Raw genomic sequence first — 11,773 nt, 5'->3', positions numbered from 1 at the left:
CGTCGGAGGCAAACTTGCGCCTCTGGAAGTTTATTTATTTATTTATTTATTTATTTATTTATTTATTTATTATTTATTTATTTATTTATTTATTTATTTATTTATTTATTTGATGCCTGATTGCCTTTGCATGCATTACAGAAGGGAGATACATAACACTAAGCATTAAATATGAGACAAAATAACAAAATAATTCTACAAAGCGCGCTGAAAATCGTCAATATAAACAGTTAATGCAATCATACGTCGAAGATAACTACACTGCAGTATTGATGTAAAATAAAATGAATCGCGCAAGGCGTCACCTTTAAAGGAAAGTTAATAATTTGCTTTAAGCTATCTGTCCCACTCTGCGATATGTAGAATGGAGCTTGGACATACTTCTCCCCTTCTACAACAGTTTTCGAATCATAGATATTACGAAAAAAGTTCAACCTGTGGTTTCGTCTGTGATCTTTCACGTCCTGCCATTTCAGTTTACTTTTACTTTCTCCCATGCTAATTTGAGAGTGCCAAATACCTAATACGAATCGCACTGACATATTCTGTATGTTTTCGAGCGTATCAACGAGCTCTTTGGTGTAGGGATCCACGAAAACACATGCGTACTCCAAGATTGAGCGCACATGAGTGAAATACGGTTGTTCTTTTCAGTTAGATGGAGGTTCACTGAAATTTCGTCTCAGTAAGCCAAAAACATACGCAGCCGTAACTTTTATCGTGTGAACCTGCCAATTTAACCTCTAACCACTCCATAAATAAACTCCTAGGTATTAATATTCCTCGGCCGTTGACACAGCAGCATAATTTACGGTATACGTATCCAATTGGAATGAAGGTTTTCTTGTAAAGGTGACGTTAACACACTGTTTAACATCCAAAAACTTTTCTGAATCAGCACACCAGGATGTTATTAAATTCGAATAAAGCTGCAGGTATACGGAATCACGTTCATTCGCTATAGTCCGGTTAACTACACAGTACTTTTGAACAAAGCTATAGGGCCAATAGTAAAAACAATGCAAAAACCGATTCATTCAGTTCATAGGATGAAATGTACTACGCAGAAGGTGATATGCAACACCATCATTTGCTTTTTTGCAGTCCAAGAATATACAGTCAACCACTTTAAGCTTATCTATTGCAAGAGCCAAATCGTGCGGGAACTCAACAATCAGCGTTGAGCAAGAAAATCCTGACAAAATGCGTGTTTGCTAGGATTCTGGCGATTATGTTTACCCAAATGAGTCATATCCTAAGAGTAGCTAAGCTCACCTTCAAACATCGGAACTAAATTAACAGCTAGGCTTCGTCAGTGACAAGGCTCTGTTGTTATCGCAAATTTAAAATAATTTTTTTTCTAAATAGGCAGTCTTAAAATCCCCTGAAGTAACATAGTGCAGGGCATGAAGTTGATCCTAACAATGCACGAGCGAGTCTCTTCTACGTTTATCACCAACAACATAGTGCAAAATTGCTTGTCGCAGTTTAATTGTAAGCAGAATAACTTGCGCTTTTGCTCGCACTTGCCTTTCTTTGGTGGGGAGTCCTTGACATGGTGGCGGTTTAGCTCCTGCGTGGTGGCCGCTTGCTCGACGCTCTTGAAGGCCAGTTATTTTGGTGAACCATCTCCATCTCGGATCGGACATCTCTGGCGGGTCGATGTCTCCAATGCTCTCCATTTCTTGAGCGGGCGAATAGCCTCGAGCTGATGCGTCGACGAAGCCGGCGGCAGAGGCGTGGTAGCGGCGATGACTGGCGAGGCTTAGCTCACCCATCGGTATGGCACAGTCTTCTTGTGGCAATAAATGACATTTCGATGGCCTAAAAGGTTCCCTGCTAATGTCCAGTGAGTCCTTGCAGCTTGCCCGTTCACCGAGAACACTCATTACTGTTTGACAAACGATGTTCATTAATTTAAAAAGTAGAAACACGGAGCGGATGAAAAACGCGTCCCCGTCGTTCGGCTCCCTAACGGCTTTTTCTCCCCCCAGGAAAAAACCGGTCGGCGTCCTTCCAAACACGTCTGTGCATGAATTCTCGGCGCCCAGGCGCGAGCCGTTGTTCGGCTGTATGTCGTTTGCCGAAAAAATGACGTATAACCAGATACCTTACGTAGGCCGGTCTCCTCTCGAACACCGGTTGCCAAATATTCTGTGGCCATTCGCTTGCCGCAATTCGGCCTAGGACAGCTAACCGAATAAAAAACGTATATTCTGGGGCCGTACGTCCGCCGGACGCGCGGTTCACCGTTGAAACAACGAATGCACGGCAGCCGCGCTCCGGCCGGTCTCCTTTCGAACACCAACTGCCGCAAGAATACGCATATTCTGTGGCCGGTCGCTTGCTGTGCTTCGGCCGATTACCGCTTCCCGAAGAAAAAACGGATGCCCTAAGGCCGTACTTCGGCCGTTCTATTTCTCAACATCGGCAGCCGTAAGAGAACTGAATATCTGGCAGCCGGTTAGCTGCCGTTGTGCGTCCGGACACGGGCGGACGGAAAAATGCCGAAGCGCTGGTTGCCGAATGTTGGCCGTTCAACGCATGATCAGTGGCTGCCAGAACCTGGATGCTGGCCGGACATGCCAGAAAGCGGCCATAGACTGGCCGGTCTTGGGGCACACTTTCTGTGCCGCCTGGGACAAGACCCCAACTGTCGTAGTTGACTACTCTGGCAATCTTCGTCACTGCATGACCCTCCTACATACAGGAACAAAGAAGTGGAAGTTGGAGCCATCCTCTTGGCAATCCGTACAAATAGCGGAAGTATCAAATAGAAGCGTAATATCATTACTACTCACAAATGACATTATACAGTTTTCTGGAGGCAGAATGACAAGCGCTTCGGTAAGATATTTTCATCCATAATGGTGAAAGTTAACAACGTCGACCCGACAGCTGGATACAATGGTCTGGAAGTGAATGACGCACTATGCAAGAGGCACACGAACTCACATACCATTCTCCTTGTGACCACGACTACCCCACTGCCCTCTTCGAAAAACGTTAACAACGAATCCTCATCCTATGTATTAGAACACATTCTTTCCCCTTGCTACAACGAGTTCTCAATGCCGAAGAATCACAAACTCTGTCGACAAAAAAACCAACACAGTTCTCTGAAAATCCACGTGCGTTAAGGTGTTCGGTGGGAACATCAGGCATTAATTTAGACCTCTGGTAAAATAGGGGAAACATCCCCTCTCTTGGGGCCAACCTAGACAAGTCCAAGGGTATGGTAGGGGCGAACAACTCAAACCCCATATTTCACTTCTTTGAGGCATGGGTACCAGATTTGACCAGCTCGTTACACCAAGATGAGCGCAAGCTGATTGCGGGGGCAAGTGAAAGCACTGCTACATCTGGTGCCGTAGACTGACCTCCCTGCCATGTCCTGACCTTTGACCTCCCTGCCATGTCCTTACGCCATTTTCCTAAGCCACAACTATTTCTTCCTGAACAAAGATCTCTCTCTCTCTCTCTCTCTCTCTCTCTCTCTCTCTCTCTCTCTCTCTCTCTCTCTCTCTCTCTCTCTCTCTCTCTCTTCGAAAAAGCAAAATATTTCAGCCCGGCCTAGACATCACAGAATAAACATTTTTATACACTGACACTGACTCTTCCTCGCTCAAACGGACCTCGCATTTGCAACCTTTCCCGCGCACATTTTAAGCCACAGAAGCGCAGAGAGCCTTTGTCTCTCCTGGGACACGGCAATTAAAAATCGTGGTCGCTAGTCCTTCTTTTTTCGGTAACCTTTTGTGCTCGTGAAGCATAGATCGGAAATTCCGCAACTGCGTACGAACACGCTCCGTGGGAGTGGAAGTATCGCTATCGCGCCTTACATCTTCGAATACAAACGTAGATGTATCTGCAACTTTTGTCTTCTTCACTTCAAGCTGCACAAAATTCAGCAAACGCGTGGTCATAATCGGATTTCACGTTGCCTTTCCTTGGACGTCGTTTGCTCTTGCCTCCCTCTGTCTCTCCGCCAGCAGGTGTTGTTATTGTATGGGATAGTTATCTATTTGGGACACTCGCTCTTTATGTCTACATTCCCGGCACTGCAGCTGCTCTCCGTTGGATCAGTTGCTTCTTTTTGCTTACTAGTAATGCAGGTTGAGGGCGCCCTCTCTAGTCTCTTTAGATGCCACAGGGGCTTAATTTTTCAGTTGCTGTCGACGGTTGAAATTTTCAGCTGCTCAGTTGTTACAAAACCTCTTCCGTTACTTCACGCTCAGCCGCCACAAGAGGTTCTTGTAACCAAGTCAGCACATCAATTACAAGGTGGGTTTGCATGTAATAACGGCTTGTGTTCCGTTACTTTTTAAAACAGAGTGCCCATCAAACTCACGCACAACCAAGGTTCAAGCCCAGAGTTTCGCAAATGGGATTTAGCCAGTCCGGCGCGAAAGTTTGTTACGATCAAAATGCTATAATTGAGACCGCAACTTTAGGCGCGGGAAATCGAGTTTCAGCTGCCAATAGGCACTGAAAGCGGTCATTTTGCCGTGTACGGGCCTGGTACCATGCTTTCTGGACGTCCCTAAGGCATATGACAACGCCCCACATGACCTTATGCTGCTACACATGATGGAGCTGGCAATGTCATCCAAATGAATTGACCTGTTGCGGCGCTTATACACCGGTAACAAGGCAGTGGCATGCTTCGGAGAAGTTCACACGGAGCCATTGGCAATCCACTAAGGGCTCAAGCAGGGGTGCCCACTCTCCACACGCTATACATGCTGTACGCAGCGGGGCTAGAGAAAGCCGTTACGGCGTCAGGACTCGGCTTTACGCTGCCGTATTCCGAAGATGGACTGCCGCAAATGTGGATGCCTCCGGGTCTAGTCTTCGCCGATTACCTAGACCCGCTCGCTGTAAGTGTGGCCGAGCTACAGGGACTTGCTATCGCCTCGGTTGAGCATCTATCACCATTAAGACACACGTAAGTCAGCAGTCCTGCGCTTCTCCAACCCAGAGGACAAAGCTCGCACTGTGCTCTGCCTGGCAGTGAAGAGGTCTCATCGACGCACCGCTACTGTTACCTTGGTGTGACTCTCAGCACCACTGGTGACAAGTATGCTACACGCGAAGCACTGCTGAAAGAAAAGTCGAGACGCATCAGCCGTATCCTGCGCAGAGGGTTCTTATGGGGGTGTAACCGATACCTGTTGGTTCGTGACCTGTGGAAGTCGGTGCACGCCCCATGTCTCACTTTTGCGAACGCCGTGGTGTGTGTGTCGGCGCGAACACGGGGGCGGCTCGAGCGTGGTCAGCGAGAGGTGTGCCGTCATGCCTTGGGCTGTCATGGCTGAGTGGTTGTGGAGGCCATACAGGGTGACCTGGGCTGGTCAACATTTGAGGCTGGCGAGGCCACCAGCAAGGTTGCGTTCGGAAAGCGACTCCGAGTCATGAACAACGAACGGTGTGCGCAGCGACTGTTGCCCTACACAACACTCTTGGGTGTACGCCCACAGTGGTGCAACCACCTCTACCACCTCCGTCCAAAATTCGGCTTCACTACCAGCCCGATTGAGGTGGGCCCGCCACACAAGATCACCGAGAAGGTGCGTGTCAGAGTGAAAGGAGAGGAAAGCACTGACTGGCGGGCCTCATTGCACCAAAAGTCTACCCTGGAACTATATCGCAGCCACAGGCAAGATATAGGCCGGATGCGTGTCTACAACAGCGGCAGCGGCAGTGTGCTCCTCTTCGAGGCCCGTGCGGTGGCACTGCGCACGATGCTGTACTGTCGCCGATACGACAGAACGCCAGAAGTACAAGCCGCAAAGTGCAGGGCATAAGGCAAACACGAAGAAGACATCCAGCACCTGGTGCTGCACTACCACAAGCTGCTCCCACCCGCCAGAGTGAACGCCAGTGTACGACCGGCGCTACGTTCGAGGATGACATCGACAACGCCACATATGTGAGCACAACGAAAGAACGACTGCAACTCTGGCAGCCATCGATTCGGCTCGGTGCGGCTGTGGTGACGGCATAGGGAACGCACGGGTGAGCTGCAGTGAATGGTGACAGTGTAGTGGACGTACAAACGCATGCAGTGTACCATATACTGCAGGATAACTGCTACCTTAGCCTTCTCGTTGGTGGCGATGGTGCAGTGACTTCAGGCGTTCTGCAGTTATGTTTTCTTTTTCTTCAATACCTACTTTGTAGATTGTTTACCCGGCTTGGATACCTCGGTGTCCACAGAGGGTTCCTGGCCCTAGTGATCATCATCATCGCTGTAAAATTGAATCCAGCAAAGCTACACTGCGTTTATCATGAGAAAAGCGCAACGGGAGGGGAAAAGCGTGAGAAGTTGGCGGCGGAGAGAGGGTAGGGAGTTACGTGGCAGGAGCTGCAGAACACTTGCAACGACATTTGCGCCGGTACGAGCGTATACGCGGCCAATTTTGCACCAACCCCGCTAGCTGTTGTTATACACGCCAAATACTACCACTCTTTCTTTCTTTCTCTCTCTCTTTCTTTCTTTCTTTCTTTCTTTCAACGCACAGATGATTTTAGTGTGCTTGCAGAACAAGAAACGTTGGACAAAAATTGGAGTCTCATTTTAGCGATCCAGTAAAAACGTCAGATTTTCGTCATTTAAAGGGACCCAGAAAACCCTTTTGTAAAAGTTACAAAAGGCCTGTATTGTCACGTAGCACCAATATAGCGATGCAATGCCATTGGAATTATTGATCTACATTCAGTATTAGCTGCGCCAGAAGCAATTAAATGCACCTCTCCCCACTTGCCGATCGACTCCTCCTCCCTCTCTGCCTCCTTCAAAGCATTCCTGCGCCTAGGCTCGCGTCAATCACTGCGGACCCGCCTTTGCCGCCTTTGCTTCGGGATCGCGCAGGAAGGAGGAAGAGCAGCCGGAAGCCAATGGCAGTGACGCCGCCGGCGGCCGACCTTGCCGTCGATTGGGCGAATCAGGGGGCGCCTTCGCCGTTGCGTCAGCAGCGATCGCCGTTGCGTCACCCGCGGTCGCCGTTGCGTCAGCCGCGGTCGGCTCGCTGCAGCGTCGCACTCATCGGCTGAGAAAGGCGATCTTCAAAAATTGTTTACAAGGAAGGAAGGAAGAATGTAGAAGAAAGGCAGGAAAGTTAACCTGGCTAGAGCCTAGTTTGCTATCCTGCACGTGGGAAAGGGGAAATGGGCAAAAAAGAGAGCGGAAAAAAGAGGAAAAGTTGGACCAGACACGTATGCCCAGCACTGAGGCACTGACAGTGATTGACACTGGAAGCTCTCAGTCTATAGCCTAGTGTTCAAGTTCGTCGCCCGTAGAAAACGTAATAGTTCCTTAGTCGCCTTCTGAGCGGATGACTGAGAAGGCCAGTGGCACAGAATCTTTCCTTCCGAAAATGGCCGCCGAGAGTCCAGGTTCCTCAGCGCTGACGACAGCTTTTTTCTTTCAGCCGAGTAGCGTGGGCACTCGCATAAAACGTGGCGTATCGTCTCCGATGTGCCGCACGTTTCGCACTCCGCCCTTGCTGCCATTCCTATTAATTACGAGTAAGCATTTGTGAATGCCACCCCCAGCCAGAGACGGCAAAGAAGAGTTGCGTCAGACCGTGGAAGGCCTAGTGGAAGGGGACGTTGCAGGTGCGGGTCAAAGGCACCAATGCGTGCGCATGTGGAATCTTCTGGAGACCATTGGGAGATAGCTGTTTCGCGGGCAAGAATGCGGAGGACCCTAGCTGCGTCCGTCCTAGACAATGGGATGAGTACAGTTGTCGCTGTTTGATGCGCCAGCCGGGCGGCAGCGTCCGCACTTTCGTTGCCGACAATGCCGCAGTGGCTAGGAAGCCACTGTAGGGTGACATCATGACCCGCCTGGGCAGCACGGTCGTATACCATTCTTATTTCTGTCAGGAGCTGTTCGTGAGGTCCCCGGCACAGCGCTGACTGGAGTGACTGAAGTGCAGGCTTCGAATCACAGAAGATAGCCCATCTGCGGCACGAACTTTGCTCGATGGTGTGAAGAGCGCTACGGATGGCCGTAAGTTCTGTAGCCGTGGATGTCGTAAGATTGGCTATCTTGAATTTGCTGCACAGTGACAGTAGTGGTATAACGACAGCTCCGGCAGAACCCGAAGATGTTACCGAGCCATCAGTGTATACATGGGTTCGGTCACTGTATGTCTCATGCATGTACGTCAAAGCGAGCTGTTGCAGGGCCGGATTTGGAAGATCACGTTTTTTTTGTCACTCCTGGGATATCTAGGCACACTCGGGGCTGCATCACACACCACAGCGGAACGAGCGATCTCATCGCCGGCGTGTAGTTCGATGGAACGCTGGTGTTGTGGGCAGCTACTACCCTTGCGAACGACGCCCGTGGACGGGTCGCTGGTATTCCCGCGAGGTGATGATCAGGTAGACGGGCGAGGTGCCTGATATGTGTCCTGAGTATTTCGACGTCCACAAAGGTTGCCAAAGGGTGATTTCGAGCCAGGGCAATGGTCGCTGCTGTGGACGTACATCGTGGTAGGCCAAGACAGGTTCGCAGGGCCTGAGCTTGAATAGCCTGAAGTGCCCGAGTAGTAGTGCGGCACGCTCCAGAAAGGACAGGGGCACTGTATCGCAGATAGCCCAAGAACAGCACGTTGTAGAGCTGTAGCATCGATTTCAGTGGTGTCCCCCACGTCTTGCCGCCGATGAGTTTGAGCACATGCACCACTGCAGAGAGCCTCTTCTTTAGAGCGTTAACATGAGCGCTCCAAGAAAGGCCTCTGTCGACAACTATGCCGAGAAACTTGTGATTTCTCACATAAGACACCCTTTCACCATTAATATACAAAGGGTATGCATACATAGGCTTTCGTGTAAACGGAAGCACGGCGCATTTGCTGCTGGATAGTTCCAACCCTTGTCCGTGTAGATATGAGGTCGCCAAGTCTGCGGCATTTTGCAGTCGGGCGCGCACATGCCGACGAGTCACGCCATCTGCCCAAACACATATATCGTCGGCGTATATCGACACGTGAACCCTCCTTGGAAGGCGAGAAATCAGGCCAATTAGTGTAAGGTTGAACAGTATAGGGCTCAGGACGCCTCCTTGGGGAACACCACGGTGAGTATAGTGAGCTGACGTCGGCCCATCTGCAGTCATAACAAAGAATGACCTCTCTGTTAGGTAGTTCCTTATCCACTGGTAGACTCGGCCACCGAGCCCCACAGCCTGCAGTACTTTGAGAATCGCATCGTGCTCCACGTTATCGTATGCCCCTTTAACGTCGAGGAACAACGCGGCACATATCCGCTTCGCACTTTTCCGCTGCTGCACAAAAGTCACCAAATCAATAACGCAGTCAATGGATGAGCGTCCACGACGGAATCCAGCCATGACATCAGGGTAGACATTGTAACGCTCCAGGAACCACTCCAGTCGTGCGAGAATGATTCGCTCCATCAGCTTTCCAACGCAACTTGCAAGTGCAATTGGTCGGTATGCCAGTGGATCCAGCATGGATTTTCCGGGCTTCAGGAGCGGAACGAGGCGGCTGGTCTTCCATTTTTGAGGAACGGAACCATCACACCATAGGTCGTTGAAATATTCCAGCAAGGCTTGTCGGGCATCCTTGCCAAGGTGACGGAGAGCAGCATATGTGACTCCATCAGGCCCAGGGGACGAAGATCGCTTGCATGCAGCCAATGCCGCCCGCAGTTCTTCCATGCTAAATGGAACGTCCATCCTTGAATCCCGCGATGCAGGGATGTCACTGGCGAGCAGTAGTCCAGAAGGGCCTGCTCCACTGGCTATCCTCACGCAGAAGTCCTCGGCCACTTCAAGCTCTCGGCGGTTCTGGTGAATAGCCAGGGCCTTAAATTGGGAGCGCTGCTGTACAGGAGTCATTAGCCCTTGCACAGTTTTCCATATCCTCGACAAAGGCTTGCGAGGGTCCAGCGTGTCACAAAAAGATTTCCAACGTTGTGCTTGCACTTGGGCAATGCGTCGCTGGATCTTCTTTTGCGTTCGTCTGCAAATCCTCAAATCTTCGAGACATTTTGTTCGCCGGTATCTGCGTTCGGCGCGGCGACGAACAGCACGAAGGCGCTCCAGCTCCACGTCAAACTCGGTCACTTTTGGAGACAGCCGGACGGAACGCTTGCAGGCTTGGAGTGTGCTTTCAATGACGGACTCTAGATTTTCAAGCTCATCGCTCCGGCAAATTTCGTCCATCCTTGATTGGAATTTCGACCAATCGGTTACCCGAATAACATTAGGATCGAAGGAACTTCGTAATCCATCTATCTTTAAATGGGTTGGAATGTGGTCGCTTCCACGAGTTTCTATGTCTGGGAACCACTGTGCACGGGCCGATAAACATCGTGACACAAACGTCAAGTCTAAACAGCTGCCGTAGTTCGTTCCACGTAAATAAGTGGGGCTTCCGTCGTTTAGTAGGCACAGTCCATGGTCTGAGGCAAAAGCTACTAAGCTCCGACCTCGCCTGTTGGTGTTTGGGCTTCCCCAAAGCATGTGGTGTGCATTGAAATCACCGGTAATTACCCACGGACCCGTTGTTGTGCTTAATATGTCATCCAGCCTCTTCCGTTCAAAGCGAGATGTCGGGTGTAGGTATACACCCACCAGAGTGAAAGTGAGCTGGCGCTTTCTGATGGTAAGACAGACGTACTCATTACCCCTGTAAGGTTGCACAAAATGGTGAACGTAGGACAGTTCACGCCTGATGAAGACTGCGACTTTGCTGGGCTCCCCTAGTGTGGCTGATAAAAAAAGTTCATAGCCAGATATCCGAATAGGGTTGGATATGTTCGGTTCGCAGATGACAAGTATAGGAATAGATTTCATAAAGACAAACTGGCGAAGATCTGAAATACGTGACATTAGTCCTCTGGCGTTCCACTGAAAAATGGAAGCCTCCTTGATATCCGTACTCAATGAAGAACGTACGTTCGCCATGGTCCTTGCTTATCCGAGACTTGCAAGTACTGGATCCAGGGTCTCCAGTATCTGAAGTGCACTCAACGCAGAAGGTGTATTCAGACTGGTGAGCAATGTGCGAATGGCATTCATGAGGGACCTCAGGACCGCGACGACTTGCCGATCTGAAGACGAAGCCGGGGCGGGAGATCTTGTGACTGTCTTCAGTACTGAGCGTTGGGGCTCAGAAGGAGGTACACTCGGGGACAGCGGGGGCCACGCGTCACCCGGCGAGGTTTGTTGTACCTCGTTGCGACAACTCAGCGAATCCTGTGAGGCCGGAGACGGCGGAGGCGGTGGGGGTGCCGGCGGCCGCGGGGGTAGCGGTGGTGGAAGTAGTTGCACTAGGGGTGGACTCGCTTGCGTAGATGCGTTCGATGGGGTATGGCCAGCCTTGTTTGAAGATCTCCGGCGTCGAGACCGGTGACGCCGCCGCTGTCGTACCGTCGCAGCAGCCTCCTTGTGCGTGGAGTGGTCCCTCACCATCTGCTTCAAGACAGCGACCTCCCTCTTCATGCGTGGACACTTCTTCGATGAGGCATCGTGAGGTCCCTCACAGTTGGCGCACTTCAGGGTATCTTCACTGCAGTCGCTAGCCTTGTGTGGCCCAGCGCATTTGGGACATACAGTGGTGCTTCCGCAGACTGCAGCGACATGGCCAATCTTCATGCACTTGTAGCACTGGAGGGGTTTCGGCACATAAGGTCGGACAGGCTGGCGGAAGTGACCCACCTTAACATGGGCAGGGAGGCTGCCGCCCCTAAAAACAATCTTCACGCACCTTGATGTACCTATGCGGCTTACTTG

General features: G+C 50.6%; 1 protein-coding gene across 1 annotated transcript in view; it reads left to right on the top strand.

Moving 5' to 3' along the window:
- The first annotated feature begins 4,186 nt into the window (after nucleotides 1–4,186).
- Nucleotides 4,187–11,773, top strand: part of LOC144166515 (cytochrome P450 2G1-like) — a 50,710-nt gene continuing 43,123 nt past the window's right edge. Inside the window, exon 1 of the mRNA XM_077696023.1 lies at nucleotides 4,187–4,284. The gene's annotated coding sequence lies outside the window, so the exon portion shown is untranslated. The remainder of the gene's footprint in view (nucleotides 4,285–11,773) is intronic.

The sequence above is a fragment of the Haemaphysalis longicornis genome, unplaced genomic scaffold (assembly GCF_048455015.1).
Source record: "Haemaphysalis longicornis isolate Haplotype H1 unplaced genomic scaffold, Haemaphysalis longicornis Haplotype H1 scaffold_174, whole genome shotgun sequence".
In the NCBI taxonomy this organism is placed as follows: Eukaryota; Metazoa; Arthropoda; class Arachnida; order Ixodida; family Ixodidae; genus Haemaphysalis; species Haemaphysalis longicornis.
Note: the sequence above shows the minus strand (reverse complement) of the source record. Positions and strands in the feature narration are given on the sequence as shown.